This window comes from Sapajus apella, unplaced genomic scaffold (assembly GCF_009761245.1).
Source record: "Sapajus apella isolate SASKATOON/1434 unplaced genomic scaffold, GSC_monkey_1.0 scaffold7, whole genome shotgun sequence".
Classification (NCBI taxonomy): domain Eukaryota; kingdom Metazoa; phylum Chordata; class Mammalia; order Primates; family Cebidae; genus Sapajus; species Sapajus apella.
The window spans coordinates 41099977-41123198 of NW_022436947.1; the positions used below are offsets into that span (position 1 = coordinate 41099977).

General features: G+C 36.4%; 1 pseudogene across 1 annotated transcript; it reads right to left on the bottom strand.

Annotated features, from left to right (window-relative positions):
* Positions 1-22325: 22325 nt before the first annotated feature.
* Positions 22326-22818, bottom strand: LOC116550025 (annotated as a pseudogene). Its single transcript, XR_004268207.1, has one exon. The product of XR_004268207.1 is annotated as a 60S ribosomal protein L26 pseudogene (transcript).
* Between the last annotated feature and the right edge of the window lie 404 nt (positions 22819-23222).

Below are 23222 nucleotides of genomic sequence, written 5' to 3' on the forward strand. Positions count from 1 at the left end.
TCCTATTTCAGAGCTGACCTGTGTTTTATCATATTTATTCACTCAGTCAAGTCATTCTATTATTTACTGACTAAGCCCTCAGAGGCCATTTAAACTTATCTTCAGTTTATTTGCTTGTTTGATCCTGGCACAAATACCTTAAAGGTTAATTTAGATTTTCATCATTTCACTTGAATTTGTTTCTTAATGAGTCATCCTTCCAACAAATATTTATGAACTCTTTACAGAGAGTTACTATAAACAGCAAACTTGCTCTTCCCTTGACAAAACACACATGTAAAACCTATCTTCGGGTAAGACTATAAATGTGTGGATATACAAACCACAAATTGGTATGTGTAACAGCTTTTAACTTCATAGAAGTTATTGCTAGATAAAAGGAACAGCTATTGCTGCTATTGCTATTGCTATGTATAGCTATTGCTATTGAAAAGGAGCAGCACACTCTTTTTGTAGAACACATTGATTCCTGTGAACTTGCAGTATGAGATTAGCTGTTCTTGGACCACATGACAAAGGGGCTTAATCATTAGAATAACGAAAGATATGTATTACATAGCGTTCTTTTTTATAAAGATGGAGGTCAAAGCTTGGACCCAAAGTCTAATACAGCATCTTCCAAAATTGACTTATATTTGCTTCAGTTTGTTCAACTAAAGAAATATGATTTCATAATATTGAACAATGCTCCTTAGTTTTTATGGGTCTTAATTTCTTATTTAAACTCCATATTCTGGCTTTTATGATTCAATTGCTTGATTAACCAATTCCGGCTTTTATATTTGAAAATTCTGATGCCAAAAATGAAAGCACATTTTCTTAATTCAAACAACAACAATAAATTAAAAAGCAGGTTGAACGTATTTCTCTGAAATTAACTGTCACCATTCTCTGAAGAGTGATCTGTATTTGGAATGTGTGACAGACAGAATGTGCTCTTTTAGTCATGATTTATTGCTGCTGTTGAGACTGCTCTAAGAATGTAATTTCAGGGTTTTAAAAAAATGAATATTAGTTTTTTAGAAATGTGCATTCAGTTCATTTACTCATCTACTTGGCCAGATGATAATAGGAGAATGACACTGCAAAGTTTTTTGATATCAGGATTTTAATAAAAATGAAATACAGATAATTCGGGAGTTAGATAAATTTATTTATTTTTTGACTTACATGGTCAAACCTAAAAAAGAGAGGACTGCCAAGAGAATCTTAGCTAGAGAAATGCCACACAGAACTGAACATACTGAGCACTAGTAGTAACCGTGACACTGAAGGAATGAATGGTACTATAAAATTGTCTTATGTGCCTTTCATTTGTTTCTTTGACATGTGCCTGTTATTTTGCATAAACAGGCAAAGTAGGATGTAAACTAGAGTCATAAAACCATAAAATTCAGGTCTGGAACCTCTTAATTTTAATAATGATAACCATGGACTCGTCAATATTAGGCCTCTTTATCCACATTTTTCTCATGTAACTTTATGGAATTTTCAATTCCCTTCTGCAGACATGTAATTTTATAGACCTTGTATTGTGATGTACATCGTGGTGCCAATTTGAATTTCTTTTCTCATAAAAACTTTCCTTGCCCTTTTAATTTTTATCTTAGGAAGGAAATGATTGTAAAACCATCTGAATTAATACATTGCCCTTTGGAACTAAACTATTGATGTCTCTTAAATAATTGTTTTGTCCTTTAGTGAGGAATCAAACTCCTCTCCAGCCATTTTTTTCTTTGTTTTCTATTACAATGAATAGAATAGAATGTTCATCAAATGCTTGTTGAGGAATTGTTGTCTAGAATAGCTAGTGAGCTTAAGCACTGAAATTGTGGAAACACAGCTGACGCAACCCTTGCCTCTGAAGATGCCTGCCAGAAACTATGTTCAAGGTTGCTCCATAAATAGTAAATCTTTTTCCTGTGTAGTCTTTAATAGGAGCTTAAAATGGATTTGTAGAAGGCCCTTTGGACTGAACAACAGGAAATTTTAACCAAGTCATTAATAGCTAATGATGTGAACTGTAGGCAACTATCCACCATCAGTTATTAGAGTAAGAGGAGACAAAGGCTGGGTCAAGGAAAGGGAGTGTGGCCGCTTTTCCTGCAGCACCTTCTCACTTGCTGCCTAACACAGTTGTTATTCCAATGGTAGACATAATTTACTGGCTCATTTACTTATCTTTTGGTTTATTAATTATATGTTATATATGTGCTTATATATTTTTATTTATATTTTTATATATCTATTTCTAATAGATATATATAGATATATTAGAAATATAGATATAATATATATCTATTATATATCTAATATATAATAGATATATAATAGATATATTAGAAATAGATATATAAAAATATATTTTTTCTAATAAATTCTTTCTAATACTATATATCTATTAGAAATAGATATAGAAAATATATTTTTTCAGTTAAATACTTCTAAATTTATTGTTTTTTTCTTGTGTTTTATATTACTTTAAATAAACATAAAAGAGTTTACATATTCCTTTCCACATTTGAAGCAGACAAACATTTTTGAAATGTATGCTATTAAGAATCATGTATCTGATAAACATCTTGTATTCAGAATATATAGAGAGCTCTCAAAACTCAATAGTAAGAAAAACAACTCAGTAAAAACAAAAATCTTTTTTCAAAAAGATTTGAAAGAGCACTTCACCAAGGAAGGTAAGTATACACATGAAAATATGCTCAATTTCATTAACTACTAGGGAAATGTAGATTAAAACCACAATGAGATACACTAGGTATTTATTAGAATGTTTAGAATTGAAAAGTTTGACCCACCAAGTACTGGGGAGAGTGTGAAGGAAGTGGAGCACATATATATTGCTGGAAGGGAATGTAAAATCGTACAACCACTTTGCAAAACATTTGTCAGTTTCTTCAAAATATTATACCTACTGTAAGATTCAATAATCCCACTCTTAGCTATTCCATCTAAGAGAAATGAAAGCTTATGTCTATATAAATACTTGTATATCAATGTTCAAAGCAGCTTGATTTGTAATAGTTTCAAACTGGAGACCACCCAAATGTCCATCAATAAGTGAATGGATAAACAAATTATACGGTATTTATAGAATTGAATATTACTCAGCAATAAAAACTTGGATTAATTTCTGCAACAACTTGGATTTAAAGTCAGAATAATTATTCCAAGTGAAAAATATGACAGTGTTTTTCCAGAGACAAGAGTGTGTACGGTATAATTTTGTTTATGTAAAATTCTAGAAAATACAAATTAATTTACTCAAAGCTGATTAATTGTCTGGTGACATGGATGAGGGACTTCAAAGGGATACTAAGAAACATTTGAAAGTGATATATATGCTCAGTAACTTCATTGTCGTGATAGTTTCATGGGTACATGCATATATGTGTAGTGCCTCAAAACTAATCAAATTGTGTATTTACATGTGGCCAAGTTATATCAATTATATCTCAATAGAGCTTTTATGTGCCCTTCATAGTTTAGCAACTTATTAATAAACATATCTAGACAATCAAAAATCTGGAAGAGATCAGGGGCTGTCATGTTTGAACTTTGTCCTCAGTTCAATTTGTATCAAGACTATTTAGAGGTATCTTATAAACTTCTCTTCCTTCTTTTCTTTTTTATCCTCTCCTGTTCTTCTCTTTTTCTGCCTCTTTTTTCCTCTCCTCTACCTCCTTTTTCTCTTCTTCCTGCTCTTTTCCTCCCTCTTAATCCAAGAAACTTCCAACTAGTTTCTCTTACATCGCATAGTATCTTTTTCTCTTCCTTTTTTTTTTTTTTTTTTTTTTTTTGTTGCATTTATGCTCAGCATAGTAAACATTGCCTATGGACATGCTTGTGGTTCTTGGATTTCTGCAGCCATATGAACTGTGTTGCATTTTGTGTTGTGCTACATCAGATCAGAATCAAAATAATAAAAACACCCTCTATTGAATTTCAGCTTAAATATCACATCTTCAAAGATGTCTTTTCTCACTTTAAATTCAATCTGGTTCCCAGCTCTCTTTTCCCACTGTATTGTGACTCCATCTAACATAATAGTTTTATCCTTTATTGTGAATATTCATTACATATGAGTCTCCACTTTTGATGTGCAAGATCACTGAGGGAGATCCTTGCTTGCTGTGAAATACATGGTAATACTGTATTCCCTGCTTGCTGACAAGTACATGCTTATACCTTATTGGAATGAATTGAAAGGATACTGATTAGATTAGAAAAATCTCACCCAGACGATCTCGGGTAAATTATGGGCAGAAACCGCAGAGAGAATTCTTCTTAGATCAATATCTACCTACTATATGGTACTAAATCAAGTAATAAACATTTATTCATTTACTTGTTTATCAAATATTTACTATAGGGTACTAACATTTCTCTAAGAAATACCAAGAATAAACAGACATTTCACCTGGTCTTATTTACAGTATATTTGAAGCTATCTACAGTATAGCTAAAATCTATATATTAAAAGATAACTAACAATGCAAGAAAGCATGTGAAAATGGCTAATGAATGTCATGGATAGGCCCATTAGTTGTCTAGAGCACCAAGAGATCACATAAGAGCAAAGTGGTCAGGGATCACTGGGAGACCGCAGGAGTATCATCTGGATGAAATTAAACGTGAGATACAGTTTGAAAAATGGGTATCAGGAACTTTCAGATTTGATTACTACTTTTGGAGACTCAAATACACAAGCTTAAACATAAAAAGAGTTTATATTCTCAGGTGAAAAAGTTTAGAAGCTGTGATAGAATCTGGTTGGAATTATGGCTTGAATTAATGTTTCATGAAATCATCAAATATTGTAATTTCTTCTCTTTTTCTGCTCTGCACATTTGATTTCTATGTTGAGATATACTTCATGGTAGAATATGCCTCTAGCCATTCATCACATTACATTCTTAAAGGCACTAGGATATAAAGAGTAGGAGCACTATGTTTTTGCTATGTTTCTTTCTGTTCTGTCTCTAGCATGTATAACCATGCTGATATGGTTTGGTTCTGTGTCCCCACTCAAATCTCATCTTGAATTGTAATCCCCATGTGTTGAGGGAAGGACCTGGTAAGAAGTGATGGGATCTTGGGGGTGGTTTCACCCTGTTGTTCTCCTGATCGTGAGTGAGATCTCATGTGAGATGATGGTTTTAAAGTATGACACTTCCTCTCTCTTTCTCTCTTTCACTTTCTTTTTCTTTCTCATCACCATGTAAGACATGCCTTGCTTCCCCTTCACCTTCTTCTACAGGATTGTAAGTTTTGAGGTCTCTTCAGCCACGTGGAATTGTAAGTCAATCAAACCTCTTTTGTTTATAAATTACCCGGTCTCAGATAATATCTTAATAGCAGTGTGAAAACTGGCTAATACGGAAGATTCACAGCGAGAGTGGGGTGCTGCTCTAAAGATAACCTGAAAATGTGGAAGCCACTTTGAAACTGGGTAACAGGCAGAGGTTGGAACAGTTTAGAGGACTCAGAAGAAGACAGGATGATGTGGAAAAGTCTGGAACTTCCCAGAGACGTATTGAATGGTTTTGACCAAAATGCTAATATTGATGTGGTCAGTGAAGTCCAGGCTTAGGTGGACTGAGACTGAGATGAGGAACATATTGAGAACTGGAACAAAGGTCATGCTTGCTATGCTTTGGCAAAGGAACTGGCAGCACTTTGCCCCTGCCCTAGAAATCTGTGGAACTATGAACTTGAGAGAGATGATTTAGGGTATCTGACAGAATAAATTGCTAAGCAGCAAAGCATTCAAGATGTGACCTGGAGTTTTATGAAAGTGTATAGTCATATGTGTTCACAAAGAGATGATTTGGGATTGGAGCTTACATTTAAAAGGGAAGCAGAGCTTAAAAATTTTGGAAAATTTGTAGCCTGACAATGCAGTAGAAAAGAAAAATCAATTTTCTGGGGACAAATACAAGCTGGCTACAGAAATTTGCATAAGTAATGAGGAGCCAAATGTTAATAGCCAAGACAAAGGGGGAAAATGTCTCCAGGGCACGTCAGAGATCTTCACAGCAGCCCTTCCCATTACAGACATGGAGGCCTAGGAGGGAAAAATGGCTTCGTGGGCTAGACCCAGGGCCCTACTGCTTTGTGCTGCCTCAGGACGTGGCACCCTGAGTCCCAGCAAGTCCAGCTCCAGCCATGACTAAAACAGGCTAAGGTGCAGCTCGGGTCATTGCTTCAAAGGGTACAAGCTCTAAGCATTGGCAGCTTCCATGTGGTGTTGGGCCTGCAGTTAATGAGAAGGCAATAATGGAGGTTTGGGAACCTCCGCCTAGATTTCAGAGGATGTATGGAAATGCCTGGATGTCCAGGCAGATGTCTACACAGGGCAGAGCCCTTGGAGAGAACCTCTGTTAGGACAGTGTGGAAGGCAAAGGTGGGGTTGGAGCTCCCATGAGGAGTCCCCACTGGGGCACAGCCTAGAGGAGCTATGAGAAGAGGACCACTGTCCTCCAGACCCCCGAATGGTAGATCCACCAACAACTTACATTGTGTGCCTGGAAAAGCCATAGACACTCAATGTCAGCCTGTGAAAGCAGCTGAGTAGCCTGTGCCAGGCAGATCCACAGAGGCAGAGTAATATATATATTAAAAATTTATTTTTACATATAAAATAAGGAAATTTAGAGCTATTTGGTAAGTAACTTAATGTAATAATTATATAGCCAAAATAATAGAATTAGTTATTGACATGTGAACTAAATTGAAAAATTTTTGAACAAAATTATTACTGGAATTTTGAGGCTTTCTTTTATTTTAAACACTCTTGTGTAGAATACCCACACACCAATAACTCCATTTTTATAAAGAACTTTAAATCTTCTTTTATTGTTGCTCTTCTCCCTTTGTACAGCTGTGTGTGTGTGTGTGTGTGTGTGTGTGTGTGTGTGTGTGTATGCATTCTTTCATTATTTAGATAATGAGATTGAGTAAATTACCTTGATTAATTGGGCTTAATGTCTGCTAGAGCATTTTTCCAGTTCATTTTCTTTGGCTAGAACACAGAATAAAAAGTAGTAAAAAATAACCCTGTACTTTAAGTAAAGCGTCACTACATTAAATAGTGTATTTGATGGCAAAAGCAGACTGTAAGCTCAAATTCAATTTCAAATTCTTTGCAAACTCATGTCACTCTGTTCTGTTCTATGTTAGGCAGTTGACCCAGCAGTAGCCAGATAAAAGGGCTTAGCATATGAGTAATTTAGACCACATCTGTGAAACTCATATGTATACTCTGCATGCATCATAAGCTTTTCCCAAAGTAGAAAATGAAATAAACAGAGATAATTATTGCTGCTGAAAAATTCAGTGCTCTGCAAGACAGATTTTATTTTAACTGGTGCATATTACAGTACATTTGTGGAATAAAAGACAAGCTCGTTTTTTTTAGATTTTGTTTTCACATTCTATGTGCCTTGAATATTTTCTGACCTATGCACAGTAAATGCAATAGGATATTTTTCCTCCTTCCCCTTACTTTCTCTCTCTAAAAGATTAACATTAAAGGAAAGCATTGGGGTTACTTTCATTTACTTATCAAACATGTGAACATTGATTCTAGTTATTTAACCTTGCTGAAGAAATATAGAGGCATATATGGGGGAAAAAAGAATGTCAAAACAGTGCAGAATCCTTTCTTATAAAATGCTGATGAGAGTGTGGATAAACTGACACTTTAATACAGTTATGGTAGAAATGTAAATTTTACAAACTTTTATGATACTAATTTAGGTATATGTACGAAATTTCAATATGCACATAAAATTTGGACCAGGAAATCCACCACTAGGAATTTATCTTATAGGTGAATTTATACAAGTATTCAAAGATACAAGGATATTTACTGCAGTATTATTGGTTTTAACAAAACAATGAAAAAAGTGTTCATTTGTAGGAGGATGGTTAAGTAAACCTCTTTTTAGAAGCCAGTTAATGAAATAGGTATCTATGTGCTAATAAAGATAAGTGACCATGATAAAAATAAAGTATACATATGTACCCATGTATAGGTGCTTGTATGTTCACAGTAATTTTCTTGAGGGGTACATATGGAAGAGTTAGCAGTAGCTATAATTGGAAAGAAAAGAATTGACGTTTTCTTGAAGGGTATATATGGAAGAGTTAGCAGTAGACACAATTGGAGGGAAAGGAATTGAAGTTTTCTTGAAGACTACATATAGAAGAGTTAGCAGTAGATACAACTGGAGATAAAGAATTGAATTTTTCTTGCAGGGTACATAGGGAAGATTTAGCAGTAAATACAATTGGAGAGAAAGGAATTAGTTAGATGAAGCCTTTCACTTTTTCCTGTATTAATTCCTTTCATTTTTGTTTTCCATGAGCATATACTACTTGAAGAATCATAATATAGTATTTATTAAAATTGTTTTAAAACATAAGATTATTACTTTTTTGAAATGGTTAATATGGTTTGTATCTGTGTCCCCATCCAAATTTTATGTTCAATTATAGTCCCCAGTGTTGTAGGTGGGGCCTGGTGGGAGGTGACTGAATCATGGGGGTGGATTTCCTCTTTTGGTACTGGTCTCATGATAGAGTTCTCACGAGATCTGATTGTTTAAAAGTGTTTGTTACTGCCCCACCTTTCTCTCTTCCTCCTGCTTCAGCCATGTAAGATATACCTTTTTCTTCCTTCACTTTCTGCCACTATTGTAAGTTTCCTGAGGCATCGCCAAGCAGGTGCCAGCATCATGATTTCTATACAGCCTGTAGAACTATGAGCCAATTACACCTCTTTTTAAAATAAATTACACAGCTTTAGGTATTTTTTTATAGCCGTGAAAGAATGAGCTAATACATGCTGAAAAGCAAAAGTCCTTCAGATATCAAGATTCCATCTTTTCCTAGCTTAAAATTTTATAACTACAATCAATATCATGGAATATATTTTGAAGTAAAATAAGAGAATAGAAAAAGGGCTCTAATACTAGCAACTTGATCATTGGGAAAAATCAAGAGGAATAGTGGTAGGAACTTGAGCAGTCAGCAAAAAAAATTGATTTGAGGATTATTTTTAATTATATTTATTTTATTAACGATGATAGGATTAATATTACAATAATATGAACTTTATCTTTTCTTGTTGGTAGTAAGAAAACATAATTTGCACCCATCTTTCTTGCACATAACAAATGTTCATTAAATATTTGTTAACAATTTAATAAGCCTACATAAAGACCTTCAATCATTAAATCAAATGGTTAATATTTGACCTATGATTTTATACTAGTAAAAGTTAGGGGAGACAGGAGATGGAGCAAGATGGCTGAATAGAAGCCTCCACTGATCTCCACACAAAAATCACCTTCATAAGGAACAAAAATCATGTGACCAATCGCAGTATCTGGTTTTAACTTCATATCACTGAATGAGGCATGGAAGAGGGTAGGAAAAACAGCCTCGAATTGATAATGCCATCCCCTGGCAGAGGCTGCACAGCATGCAGAGAGAATCTGTGCATTTCCTTGAGGGGAGAGAACAGAGATTGTAGGACTTTGCATTGGAACTTAGTGCTGTCCTGTCACAGTGGAAAGCAATAAGACTAGAATTCAACTGGAGCCACAGAAGGAGCATTTTGACCAACTCTAGCCAGAAGGAAATCATCTATGCCAGCAGACAGAAACTGAGTTCCAGCAAGGCTTGGCACTGTGGGCTAAAGTGCTCGTAGGTCCTAAATAAACTTGAAAGGCAGTATAGGCCACAAGGACTGCAATTCCTGGACAAGTCCAGTGTCGTGCTCAGCTTGGAGTCAGTGGACTTGGTGCAGGGGGCACACGACCTGGAGAGACACCAACGAGGGCAGCCAAGGAAGTGCTTGTGCCACCCTCCACTAACCCCAGGCAGCACAGCTTGCAGCTCCAGCAGAGACTTCCTCTTACTTAAGGGGAGGAGAAAAAAGAATAAAGAAAACTTTGTATTTCAACTTGGATACCAGCTCAGCCACACAGGATAGGGTATCAGGCAGAGTCCTGAGGCTCCCATTCCACGCCCTAGATCCCGGTTGCCCTGTCTACACACACCCTGAGCCAGAAGAGAACCCACTGCCTTGAAGTGAAGGACCCAGTTCTGGCAGGATTCATCACCTGCTAATCAAGAGCCCTTGAGCCCAGAATAATCAGCAGCAGTACCCAGGCAGTACATGTTATGGGGCTTGGGTAACACTCAGAAATGTGCTGGCTTCAGGTGTGACCCAGCACATTCACAGCTGTGGTGGCTGCAGAGAGGGAGGAACTCCTTCTGCTTGAAGAAAGGAGAGAGAAGAGTAAGAGGATTGTGTCTTGCAGCTTGGGCACCAGCTTGGCTACGGTGGGATAGAGTACCATGTGGAATCTTAAGGTCCTTAACTCCAGGCCTTGGCTCTTGGACAGCATTTTTGGACCTGCTCTGGGCCAGAGAGGAGCCCACTCCCCTAAAGGGAAAGTCCCAGGCCTGGGAGCATTCACTGTAAGCTGACCGAAGAGCCCTTGTTTCTTTTTTTTTTTTCCCCATTTATTTATTTTATTGCATTTTAGGTTTTGGGGTACATGTGAAGAACATGCAAGATTGTTGCATGGGTACACACGTGGCAGTGTGATTTGCTGCCTTCCTCCCCATCACCTACATCTGGCATCTCTCCCCTTGCTATCTCTCCCCAGCTCCCCACCCCCCACCGTCCCTCCCCTATTTCCCCCCAACTGACCCCAGTGTGTAGTGCTCCCCATCCTGTGTCCATGTGTTCTCATTGTTCAACACCCGCCTATGAGTGAGAACATGCGGTGTTTGATCTTCTGCTCTTCTGTCAGTTTGCTGAGAATGATGGTTTCCAGGTTCATCCATGTCCCTACAAAGGACACAAACTCATCGTTTTTGATGGCTGCATAATATTCCATGGTGTATATGTGCCACATTTTCCCTGTCCAGTCTATCATCGATGGGCATTTGTGTTGGTTCCAGGTCTCTGCTATTGTAAACAGTGCTGCAATGAACATTCATGTGCACGTGTCCTTATAGTAGAACGGTTTATAATCCTTTGGATATATACCCAGTAATGGGATTGCTGGGTCAAATGGAATTTCTATTTCTAGGTCCTTGAGGAATCGCCACACTGTCTTCCACAATGGTTGAACAAATTTACACTCCCACCAACAGTGTAAAAGTGTTCCTATTTCTCCACATCCTCTCCAGCATCTGTTGTCTCCAGATTTTTTAATGATCGCCATTCTAACTGGCATGAGATGGTATCTCAATGTTGTTTTGATTTGCATTTCTCTGATGACCAGTGATGATGAGCATTTTTTCATGTTTGTTGGCCTCATGTATGTCTTCTTTTGTAAAGTATCTGTTCATATCCTTTGCCCACTTTTGAATGAGCTTGTTAGTTTTTTTCTTGTAAATTTGTTTTAGTTCTTTGTAAATTCTGGATATCAGCCCTTTGTCAGATGGATAAACTGCAAAAATTTTTTCCCATTCTGTTGTTTGCTGATTCACTCTAATGACTTTCTTTTGCTGTGCAGAAGCTGTGGAGTTTGATTAGATCCCATTTGTCTATTTTGGCTTTTGTTGTCAATGCTTTTGGTGTTTTGGTCATGAAGTCTTTGCCTACACCTATATCCTGAATGGTTTTGCCTAGATTTTCTTCTAGGGTTTTTATGGTGTTAGGTCTTATGTTTAAGTCTTTAATCCATCTGGAGTTAATTTTAGTGTAAGGTGTCAGGAAGGGGTCCAGTTTCTGCTTTCTGCACATGGCTAGCCAGTTTCCCAACACCATTTATTGAACAGGGAATCCTTTCCCCATTGCTTGTTTTTGTCTGATTTGTCAAAGATCAGATGGTTGTAGATATGTTGTGTTGCCTCCGAGACCTCTGTTCTGTTCCATTGGCCTATATCTCTGTTTTGGTACCAGTACCATGCAGTTTTGATTACTGTAGCCTTATAGTATAGTTTGAAGTCTGGTAGTGTGATGCCTCCCACTTTGTTCTTTTTGCTTAGAATTGACTTGGCTATGTGGGCTCTCTTTTGGTTCCATATGAAGTTTAAGGTGATTTTTTCCAGTTCTGTGAAGAGGGTCATTGGTAGCTTGATGGGGATAGCATTGAATCTGTAAATTACTTTGGGCAGTATGGCCATTTTCATGATATTGATTCTTCCTAACCATGAATATGGAATGTTTCTCCATCTGTTTGTGTCCTCTCTTATTTCGTTGAGCAGTGGCTTGTAGTTCTCCTTGAGAGCCCTTGTTTCTTGTGTGAACATTTGCAGCAGCCTGGCAGTACTCACTGTGGATATTGGACTTGGTAGCCATGGGGTGAGACTGCTCTGCTTGTGGAAAAGGGAAGGAAGAGTGGGAAGAACTTTGTCTTGTGGTATGAGTGCCAGCTCAGCTGCAGTAGAACAGAGCACCAGGTAGGTTCCTCAGGTTTCTGACCATAGGCCCTGGCTCCCAGATAGCATCTCTAGAAATAACTGGGACTGTGGAAAGCTCACTGCTTTAAAGGAGAAGACACATGACTGGCTGACTTTACCCCCTGCTGATTGAGTAAACATAGGCAGTAGTCAGACAATGGTTATTGTGGGCCTTGGGCTCACCAAAGGTCCATAGGTGAGACATAGGGCTGCACTGGCCTCAGATCTGACCCAGCACAGTCCCAGAAGTGGTGGCCATGGGGGTGCTTGTGTCATCCCTCTTCCAGTTTCAGGCAGCTCAGCAGAGAGAGAGAGAAAATCCATGTAATTTGGAGAAAGTAGGGGAAGATATAATAACAAGTCTCTGGTAATCCAGAGAAATGTTTTGGATTTTACACAAGACCACAAAGGTGGTACCTCTGAGAGTCTGCAAGGGCCACAGCATTACAGGGCTTGGGGTGCCCCCTAATGCAGGTATGGCTACAGTGACCAAAAACTTAGATCACAACACCCAAGTCCCTTCAAATACCTGGAAAGCCTTACCAAGAAGAAAATATACAAACAAGCCCAGACCACAAAGTCTACAATAAATAACGAACTCTTGAATTCTCAGACAACTGATGAACATCCACAAGCATCAAGACCACCCAGGAATGCATGACCTCACCAAATGAACTAAAACAGGCACCAGCGACCAATCCCTTTCAGACATAAAATTCAAAATAAGAAACTCAAAGAAATTAAATATAATAAAGAGAAGGAATTCAGAATCCTATCAGACACATTTAACAGATAGATTGAAGTAATTAAAAAGAATCAAGTAGAAATTCTGGAGTTGAAAACTGCAATGGACATACTGCATGTATCAGCATTCTTTTAACATCAGAATTGATCATGCAGAAGAATTACCTGAAAAATACCTATTTGAAAATACACAGAGTAAAAAAAGTATTAAAAAAATGAAGCACACCTAACAAAATCTAGAAAATAGCCTCAAAGGGGGCAAATCTAAGAGTTATTGGCCTTAAAGAGAAGGTAGAGAAAGGGATAGGGGTAGAAAGTTTATTCAAAGGGACAATAACAGAGGATGTCCCAAACCTACAGAAATATATTCATATCTGAATACAAGAAGATTATGGAACACCAAAAAGATTTAACCCAGAGAAGACTACCTCAAGGCATTTAGTAATCAAATTCCCAAAGGTCAAGGATAAAGAAAAGAAAGGATTCTAAAAGCAGCAAGAGGAAAAAACAAACAAACAAACAAACAAACAAACAAAAGAAACAATATGCAATGGAGCTCCAATACGTCTGACAGACTTCTCAGTGGAAATATTACAGGCCAGGAGAGAGTAGTATAACATATTTAAAGAACTAAAGGAAAATACCTTTTATCCTAGAATAGTGTATCCAGTGAAAAAAACCTCCAAACATGAAAGAGAAAAAATAACGTTCCCAAACAAACAAAAGCTGAGAGATTTCATCAACAATACCCACCTGTCCTGCAAGAAATGCTAAAGGGAGTTCTTCAATCTGAAAGAAAAGAATGTTAATGAGCAAGAAGAAATCATTTGAAGGTACAAAATTCACTGGTAATAATAAATACATCGATATCATAACACTGTAATTGTGGTATGTAAACTACTCATATCTTCAGTAGAAAGATTAAAAGATAAACTGATCAAAAGGAATAACTACAACAACTTTTCAAGACACAGGCAGTAGAATAAGATATAAAGAAAAGTAAAAAAGACCTAAAGAGAATTAAAAAGCTGGATGAAATTGAAGTGTAGAGTTTTTTGTTTTTCTCTTTTCTTCTTAGTGAGTTAGTTTGTTTTTTTTTATGCAATTAGTGTTCATTTGTAATCAGCTTAAAATTAAGGTTATAGATAGTATTTGTAAGCTTCATGGTAACTTCAAAAAAAACCAAAAAACAAAAAACCTTTTAACAGATACACAAAAAATAAAAAGCAAGAAATTAAAACAGACCATCAGAGAAAATCACCTTCACTAAAATGAAGACCAGGACAAAGGAAAGAAAGAAGAGAAAACCACAAAACAACCAGAAAAAAAAAAAAATAACAAAATGGCAGAAGTAAGTCCTTACTTACCAATAATATCATTGAATGTAAATGGACTAAAAGACACAAAATGGTTAAATGGATAAAAAGCAAGATTCAATGATCTGTTGCCTACAAGAAACACACATTGCCTATAAAGAAACACATAGAATGAACATAAAGGGATGAAAAAGATATTCCATGCCAATAGAAAGCAAAAAATGGCAGGAGGGGAAATCAGACAAAATAGATTGTAAGACAAAAACTATGAAAAAGACAAGATCATCATATAAATGCATATATGTACATTTTATATATAACAGTATATTGTTATATTCAACAACAATATAATAATTATAAGTATATATGCACCCAACACTGGAGCACCCAGATATAGAAAGCAAATATTATTAGTGCTACAGAGAGAGGCCCCAGTACAATAATAGCTGGAGACTTCAACACCCTATATTCAGCATTGAACAGATTATCCAAACAGAAAATCAACAAAGAAACGTCAGACTTAATTGGCACTATAGAACAAATGGAACTAATAGCTATTTACAAGAGAGATTAGCACATAATTGGGATTTTATTCCTGATGCAAATAAGAAAGCCAAATCTAGTGAAGAAATTTGGACCTCTCACTGGCTATGAGGAACTTAAGCATGAGAAATTGTGCTTGTGTCTTCAAAATGATGGATTTATAATTTAAATGATTGTATTAGTTTTCAGTCATAAGTCAGGCTTGAGTGAGTTTGGGATTCAGGAGGTTTTCCTAGGGCCTAACTCCTGCTGGTTAAGTTTATTGATAATGAACAAAGTGGGTTACCCCAGGAACAGATGATAGTTAAAAAGTTTTCTTTTTATGCATATTGCCCACTATGTTTGTTGAAGATTGGTGTTGGGACACCTGGATTTGTACCCTTCCATTTATACAAACAATCAAAAAGCCAAGATAAATAACAAACTCAGTTTTTCTCACACTGTTCTTATTTATGTGAAGTGAAGAAATGTGGAATAATGAATACTTTTTTCACCTGTGACAAGTGGGTACCTTTTTTTTTTTTCATCAGGATCTTGCTTTGTCATTCAGGCTGGAATCTGGCTATATTAGTCTGTTTTTATGCTGCTGATAAAGACATATCTGAGAAGGCAATTTACAAAAGGAAGAGGTTTATTGGATTTACAAAGTCCCACATGGCTAAGGAGGCCTCATAATCATGACAGAAGGCAAGAGGGAGGAAGTCACATCTTACGTGATGGCAGCAGGCAAAGAGAGAGATGCAGGGAAACTCTCATTTTTAAAACCATCAAATCTCATGAGACTCATTCACTATCACAAGAACAGTACAGGAAAAACCCATCCCCATAATTCAATCACCTCCCACAGGTTCCTCCCACCTCCCCCAGGTTCCTCCCACAACACGTGGGAATTATGTGAGTTACAATTCAAGATGAGATTTGGGTGGGGACACAGTCAAACCATATCAGTGGTGACACAATCTTGACTCACTGCAATGTTTGCTTCCTGGGCCCAAGTGATCCTCCCACTGCAGCCTCTCCAGTAGCTGGAACTATAGGTGTATGTCACTATGCCTGGCTAATTTTTCGTGTTTGTGTGTCTGTGTGTGAGTGTGTTTTGTTTTTGTTTTGCTAGATACAGGGTTTCGCCAGGTTACCCAGGCTTGTTTTCAACTCCTGAGCTCAAGCAACCCACCTACCTTGGGCTCGTAAAATTCTGGGATTATAGGCATGAGTCACTTCGCCCAGCCTGGTGAAAGTCTTTTAATCATTTTTTCTTTTTCTTTCTATTTAATCTTAGCTGTTGCTGTATGGTGAATCATGAGATATTAAAAATGGCTTGTGGACAAGTCTTCTCCCAGTTAAGGCAATTGTACCTGACCTGATTTAATCTTTTTTAAAAATCAAATTTAGTTCTCCCCAACTTTATTGAGGTATATTTGGTGCACAAAACTACACATAATTAGTGTGTACAATTTGGTAAATTTGAACATATGCATATACTAGTGTTACCTTGCCACAATCAAGTTAATCAATATATTCATCATATCCCAAAGTTTCTGTGTGTGACTTTATTTTTTGTTTCTTTTTTAAAAACTTGTGATGAGAACACTTAACATGAGCTCTATCTTTGTACTAAGTTTTAAATTGCACAATATCTTATTGTTAACTACAGGTACCATGTTGTACAGCAGATTTCTGGAACTTATACTATATGATTGTAACTTTATATCCATTTATAATAGTAATAACTCCCCACACTCCCCTGCCCCATTCTCTTGTGATCACAATTTTATTTTCTACTTCTACAGGTTTGACTATTTTAGATTCCCTGTGTAAGAGGAAGCATGCTACATTTGTCCTTCTCTTGTGTACTTACTTCACTTAGCATAAAAGCTTCCAGGTATAACCCTATTTTCCCAAGTGGTAGAATACTCTTCTTTTTTAAGGGTAAATAATACTACCTTGTGTTTATATAGAACATTTTCTTTATCCTTTCATCTATTGATAAAAATTTGGGTTGTTTTCCATACCTTAGCTATTGTGAATAGTGCTGCAAAGAACATAGGAGTACTGATACCATTTTGAGTTCCTGATTTCAATTCTTTTAGATATATACCTAGAAGTGGGATTGCTGGATCATATTTAAGTTTTATTTTTATTTCTTTGAGGGATCTACATGCTGGTTTTCCCTAGTGAATATACCATTTTTACATTCTCACCAACAGTGTACAAGAACCCCAATTTCTTCATAATCTTGAAAACACTTTTTTCTCCCCTTCTCTTTCTCTTCTCCTTCTGAGATTCTTATAATGTGTATATTGACCTACTTAATGGTCATATGTCCTGTAGGGGTTCTTTAGTCTTTTTCATTTTTTATCTTTTTTGATCCTCTGACTATGTAATTGAAATGACCTGTCTTCAAGTTAACTAATTCTTTCTTCTGCTTAATTGGGCCACTTGTTGAATCCCTCTATTAGTTTTTTTCAGTTTAGTTATTGTATTCTTTGACTCCAGGATTTCTGTTTCTTTGGTTTTATGGTTTTCATTTCTTTTTGAACTTCTCATCTTGTTTACGTATTGCTTTTCTGATTTTACTTAGATGTCCTATAGTTCACTTAGCTTCTTTAAGACAATTATTTTTATTTCTTTTTAAGGTGCTTCATAGATCACCATTTCTTTGGGGTCAATTATTGAAGCTTTTTAGTTTCTCTTGTGCTATCATGTTTCCCTAATTCCTCATGATTCTTATATTCTTGCATTTATGTCTGCACATTTGAAGAAGCGGTTATCTCTTCCAGTCTTTATAGTCTCTCCTTAGCAGGAAAAGACTTTCACCAGTCTGCCTAGCTTAGGATTCTGGGCGGGACAGACGGCAGTGTCTGTGGGCAGATGAGGTCTGTGATTGAGGTCCATTGGGCTCAAAGTTAAAACAGGACCTGAAGAATTCTTGGTTAGATGGTACCCTTTGCCAAAGTTTTACTGTTGAGCATGGTTGTCTGGCAGAGCTTCACAGGTGGGCGCAGCTGTTTGCCCGGGCTCTATGGTTATATAAGGCTGCCATTGTCTGGGCTCTTTGGTTTGACGAATTTGTTAGTTAGGGACACAGTCAGGCAAGGCTGCTGGTAGGGACTGTGCGGCTGCCTCTGAGATCTGCATGTACTGGCTGCTAAGAGCCCCTGCCCATTTTCTTTATTCCTAATTGTTCCTGGGTGGTATAGCCATGCCAATTCCCCTAGTATGTGATATGAGGTAGGGCATAAGTGGGTTTCTAGAGCAATGCCCTAAAATGCTGAGGAAGTTTGACATCCACTATGATTTCTCTTTACCCCTCTGAAAAAATCATGGCTCAATAGATCTTTCTTGGTTCTGTGCAGTGCTGAATTGGGCAAGGGTTGCTTCTGACAAAAAAGGGTTATTTTTACCCTTTTTCAGGCAAGTTTTTCACTCCACCAGGGTGCCTCAACTTTGGGTTTTGGAATTCTCACAAAGGCGTTCTTTTTCATGAATAGTTATTAAATTGGTATTTCTATGAGGGTACTGGGGCTAAGGAACTCATATGCATCTATCTTTCTGGAACCCTTGATCTAATTTTACTTTTCTCTTTCTACTTCATACCAAATTCTGCTAAGCACGGATTCTTGTTTTGTCTTTCATTTCTAGCTCTGAATTTGTCATTAGCATTTGATATATTTTTGGTATTAATCCTTAAATTTCCATAAATTATGGCTCCTATTCTCCAGGTGAATTCAAGTAAACTGCCTGAGTGAAATTGACTCCAAGGTGCTTGAATTTTCACATCTCCTGGTCTGTGGAATGATTCCCTAAGGAGTAAAATGAGTAGTTTCTTTGTTTAGGGAAAGTACATTCAGGAAAAAGAAAAAGCATGGGAAATTTGAAGTATAAATGTAACATAAATCTGTTCTAAAAAATAAAACATATAAAGCTATATGTTTTTTAAATATAACTCTCATATTGGATTCTTTAATAAGAAATAAAAATCTTTAGTTATTTAAAAAAAATTACTGCCCAATAATAGAACCAAACACTAGTAGCACAGCTCTAGCCCTTTCCCCATGCCATAAAATAGAATAAATTAGATATATGACTAAAACCAATTTAATTTAAACAGAACAAATTTTTGTTAGGGGGTATTCTGTATTCACTATGCACTGTGATGCCACTTTAGTATTATCAATCATATTATCCAGAAATATGAAAACAGGACACTGCAAAGATGTAAATACAATGTTTACATCAAACCATCTTCCTCCAATAACAACCCTAATTATCTTTTTAATTTTTCATATTCCTTCTTCAAGAAACATTCACTAGAAAATTACATATTACCATTTTCTGCTGGAGAGTTTTATGCATGTTGAGATTAGTCAGTCACAGCTGTTGCAAAATCTTGGTGAAAAAAAGCTACTTAGGCCTTTGTCATTGTCTGCTGAAAATAGCAACTTCGGAAGTGTATTGTCTTCTAAAAAGACTTTTTGGAGGCATCAGAAAACACGTACTGGTTAATGATTAGATCCAGTCCCCAAGATAGACAAACACAAAAGAATATTATAAGTTTACTGCACCTGAGACTTCATAAGATTCTTTTCACAAGTCATAATAAATAGCTGTTTTTTAATGTCACTAGAAGGTAATGGAAAGGACACTGACAAGAAGTCCAAAGGGGTGAGTTTAAGATTTAGCTATACCTGCAGTGTTATCTTGAATAAGTTATTTCACTTCTTTGGACATTGGCTCATGTAAATTATCTGAAGAGATTGGAATTGTCATATTCAGTTCTGAAATTAAAATAAAGGTAATTTAAGACAGTTTATCAGTTTCTCTTTTAATTATTTTAACTCTCAATTATTAATTTAACTTTTTTCTTGCAGGAATACAATTTTTGATGAGTTTCCATCAGGTGTCTATGTGTCTACTTATCAAACCCTGTGTTCAAGTTTACTTTTTTTTTTAACCACTTAACTAAACTGTTTATTTATGTCTCATCAATTTTGTTTGAATATATCCTGGGACTGGGATCTTCTGCTGTACCTATTCGGTATGATTTGCAAAGCGTGGTGATAATGTCTCAATTTGATTGGGCTAAGGGATTCCCGGATAGCTGATAAAACATCATTTCGGGATGTACCTGTGAGGATGCTTCCAAAAGGGATTAGCATTTATTCAGTAGACTGAGTAAGGAAGATTGTCCCCAACAATGTGGGTGGATATCATACAATCTATTGAGGACTAAAATAAAATAAAGTGGCATAGGATAAGTTAATTCGCTTTCTCTATTTGAGCTAGGACATTCATGTTCTCCTGCCCTTGAGCATTGGTGCTCCTGGTTTTAGGGCTTTAGGACTCAATCATAACTTACACCATTAGCATTAGCTACCCTAGTTCTCAGGTCTTCTGACTAGGACTGAATTATACCAGCAACTTCCCTAGTTTCCCAGCTTGCCAGGAGCAGACCGTGGGACTTCTCAGCCTCCATAATTGCATAAGACAATCTTTTTAATAACTCTATATAAGCATCTCTCTCTGTATACACATATTATGTTGTGTTTCTCTGAAGAACCCTAACTAATATAGAATAGTAGAAATAGGACAGATGGACATTTTAAATCTTTCATGTCATGGTTTTATCTTTCAATAAATAGCCATTTTCCTTTTCATCTAAGGCCATGACAAATTTGGAGAGTGAAAGTTTGGGGATCTGTTATATCTCCAAATCATTTTAGCTACAATAAAATAGAGTTAAATGACAGACAATTTGGAGTCTATGGGCATATATTCCAGGTTAGCATACCACTTGCTCTCTGTCTTTAAGAGTGGGGAACCTTAGTAAACAGTATCTATCTAAAAATGGCTCAAAGACTGCCCTGGAAACATATGAAGTAGGAAACAATTACTGACTTCACTCAATATGTTAGGCCAGGCTCTATCACAGATTGTCATTGTCTCAAGGAGCTGATTAGAGTGTGTGCATGTCTCATTCTATTCATGAACATGTAGGTATGCACACATACCTATACTGAAATATTTGACAGCATCTAGATCATACAGTGTAAAATATTCAATGATAATCACTTGACAACCTGTTGCTATGATTTTGCGTTCTTTGAGGTTTCTCTAAATTTTACTCACTACTCTCTTTACTCATAAAAGAATGGATATACAATCTTGGTATAATTATTTCTCCATGGAGAAAACTCCTTATAGAACATTCCTCCTGACTGTAATAACTATTTCCTTTGATGTAATTTATTACTGTTAGTATATGACCTCATTTATATTTTTACTTTTATTATCAATTTTATATTCTCCAACCTGCAAAATGTAGGTGTCCTCACATCTGCCAGTAGAGAACAGGGGAGATTATCTTAATAGATATATGCATCAAGACATCATGTGACAGAGAAACACACAGGCAGTGCAGTAGGATGGGTATAGACTGTGTGTAACTAACTAATTGCTGGTTACTCTAAATAATGAGCATATTTTGCCTCTACTTTGAAAGACGAAGTAAGGTTCCTACTACTTGGGACTAGGAGGAAAATATTTTGGGTAAGACAGCCTGGGTAGCAATGACAATTATAAATAGAAAATATTTATAATTCCCATTTACTTTATTGCTGGTCTTGTTTTCTTTTTTTTCATTTTTTTTCTGTCTTGCCTGCCTGTAATACAGTGTATACATAAGGTCTCAGCTTTCCTGTCAGTCCTACAGGAAAAGTTTGAATAATATCCAAGGTGCAAGGGACTCAATATATTTAAATAAGCAGCTTCCCTGTCTTTCAGAAACAGTTACATCAGAAAATTCATAAAATAACTGAAAAGAGCCATGCTTTACACAAAGACAAGGGATGTATTACTGCTATTTGTCAAAATATGTTATGTAAAAATTTGGTATTTTAAGAGTAAAAACCATGATACAACCTTGCATATACATTTTAACTTTAATATTATAACAAACCACAACCTAGGCAAATGGGAAAACAAAAAGAAGGAAAAAAAAATTTGTCAACAGAAAGAGCAGGGCTATAGATTTTTCCTTTTAAACTTTCCTTTAAGATATTTGTAAAATTATTTATTCCTTGTACACACATATACATTTGATCTGATATAGCCTAAAAAAAAAAAAAAGTATCCTTGCAGAAAAGGTTAAGGGCAAGGTAAAAACTAGATTTCTGAGGGATGTTGTTTTCTTTCCTCATTCTCACTCCAATCTGCATTACATCAACAGCTTCCTGTTGCTTTTAGTGGCCCAGAGCATCTTTTTTTTTTTTCTTCGTTTCAAGTTTTAATCAAAGCTTGTATATAAGATTACTTTATTCCTGCATCTTCTCGATTGTTTCTTCCTTGTATTTGCCCTTTTCCTTTCCTACTTGGCGAGCTTTGGCTTTCCGTTCAAGGATCTTTTTGCGGTCTTTGCCCAGTTTTAGCCTAGTGATAACCACCTTGCTGGGGTGAATGCCTACGTGGACAGTTGTGCCATTAGCCTTTTCCCGCTGTACCTGTTCAATGTAGATTACGTGTTTCTTCCTGTAAACCTGGACTACTTTGCCAATCTCCTGACCTTTATAGTGTCCTCGTACAACCTGAACTTCATCATCCTTTCGGATGCGCATGGATCGCAGGTTGTACTTCTGTCTCAGCTCTTTAGAAAGAGAAGAGGACATAATCTTCCTGCGAATGTGGGAAGGTGCATTGAAATGCCTTTTACGATTCTTGCTTCAGTCGGAAGTCACAAAGGGATTGAACTTCATTTGGCAGCTTCCGCTTAGGTCGAGTATCTTAATCTTTGTTGTAAGGATTTGTTAACCAAGATGCCTGATACATTCTGCCTAGCAGAACTGCGGCTCATATAATACCAATGTTGACATCTGTACTCTTTTGTAATGTAATTAATTCTCTTCTACTTACAAACTCACAAATCGACGGAGCACTTGGGTGGGAATTTCACTAATCTAACACAATGCTGGAAAAGCCAAAACAGTAATTCAACAGTAGACTTTGAAAAAAATATGTAATTTATAGATATTCTCATCTCATACCATTTCCTGTTAAAGAGAATCATAGCTATTGGGTACAGGAAGATGATATAATACTTTGTTTCAAAGAATACTGAAAACGGCTGGCAAAACTTTTTATTTCTCATTCAAGTAAGTCTGTGGAATGGAATATTTC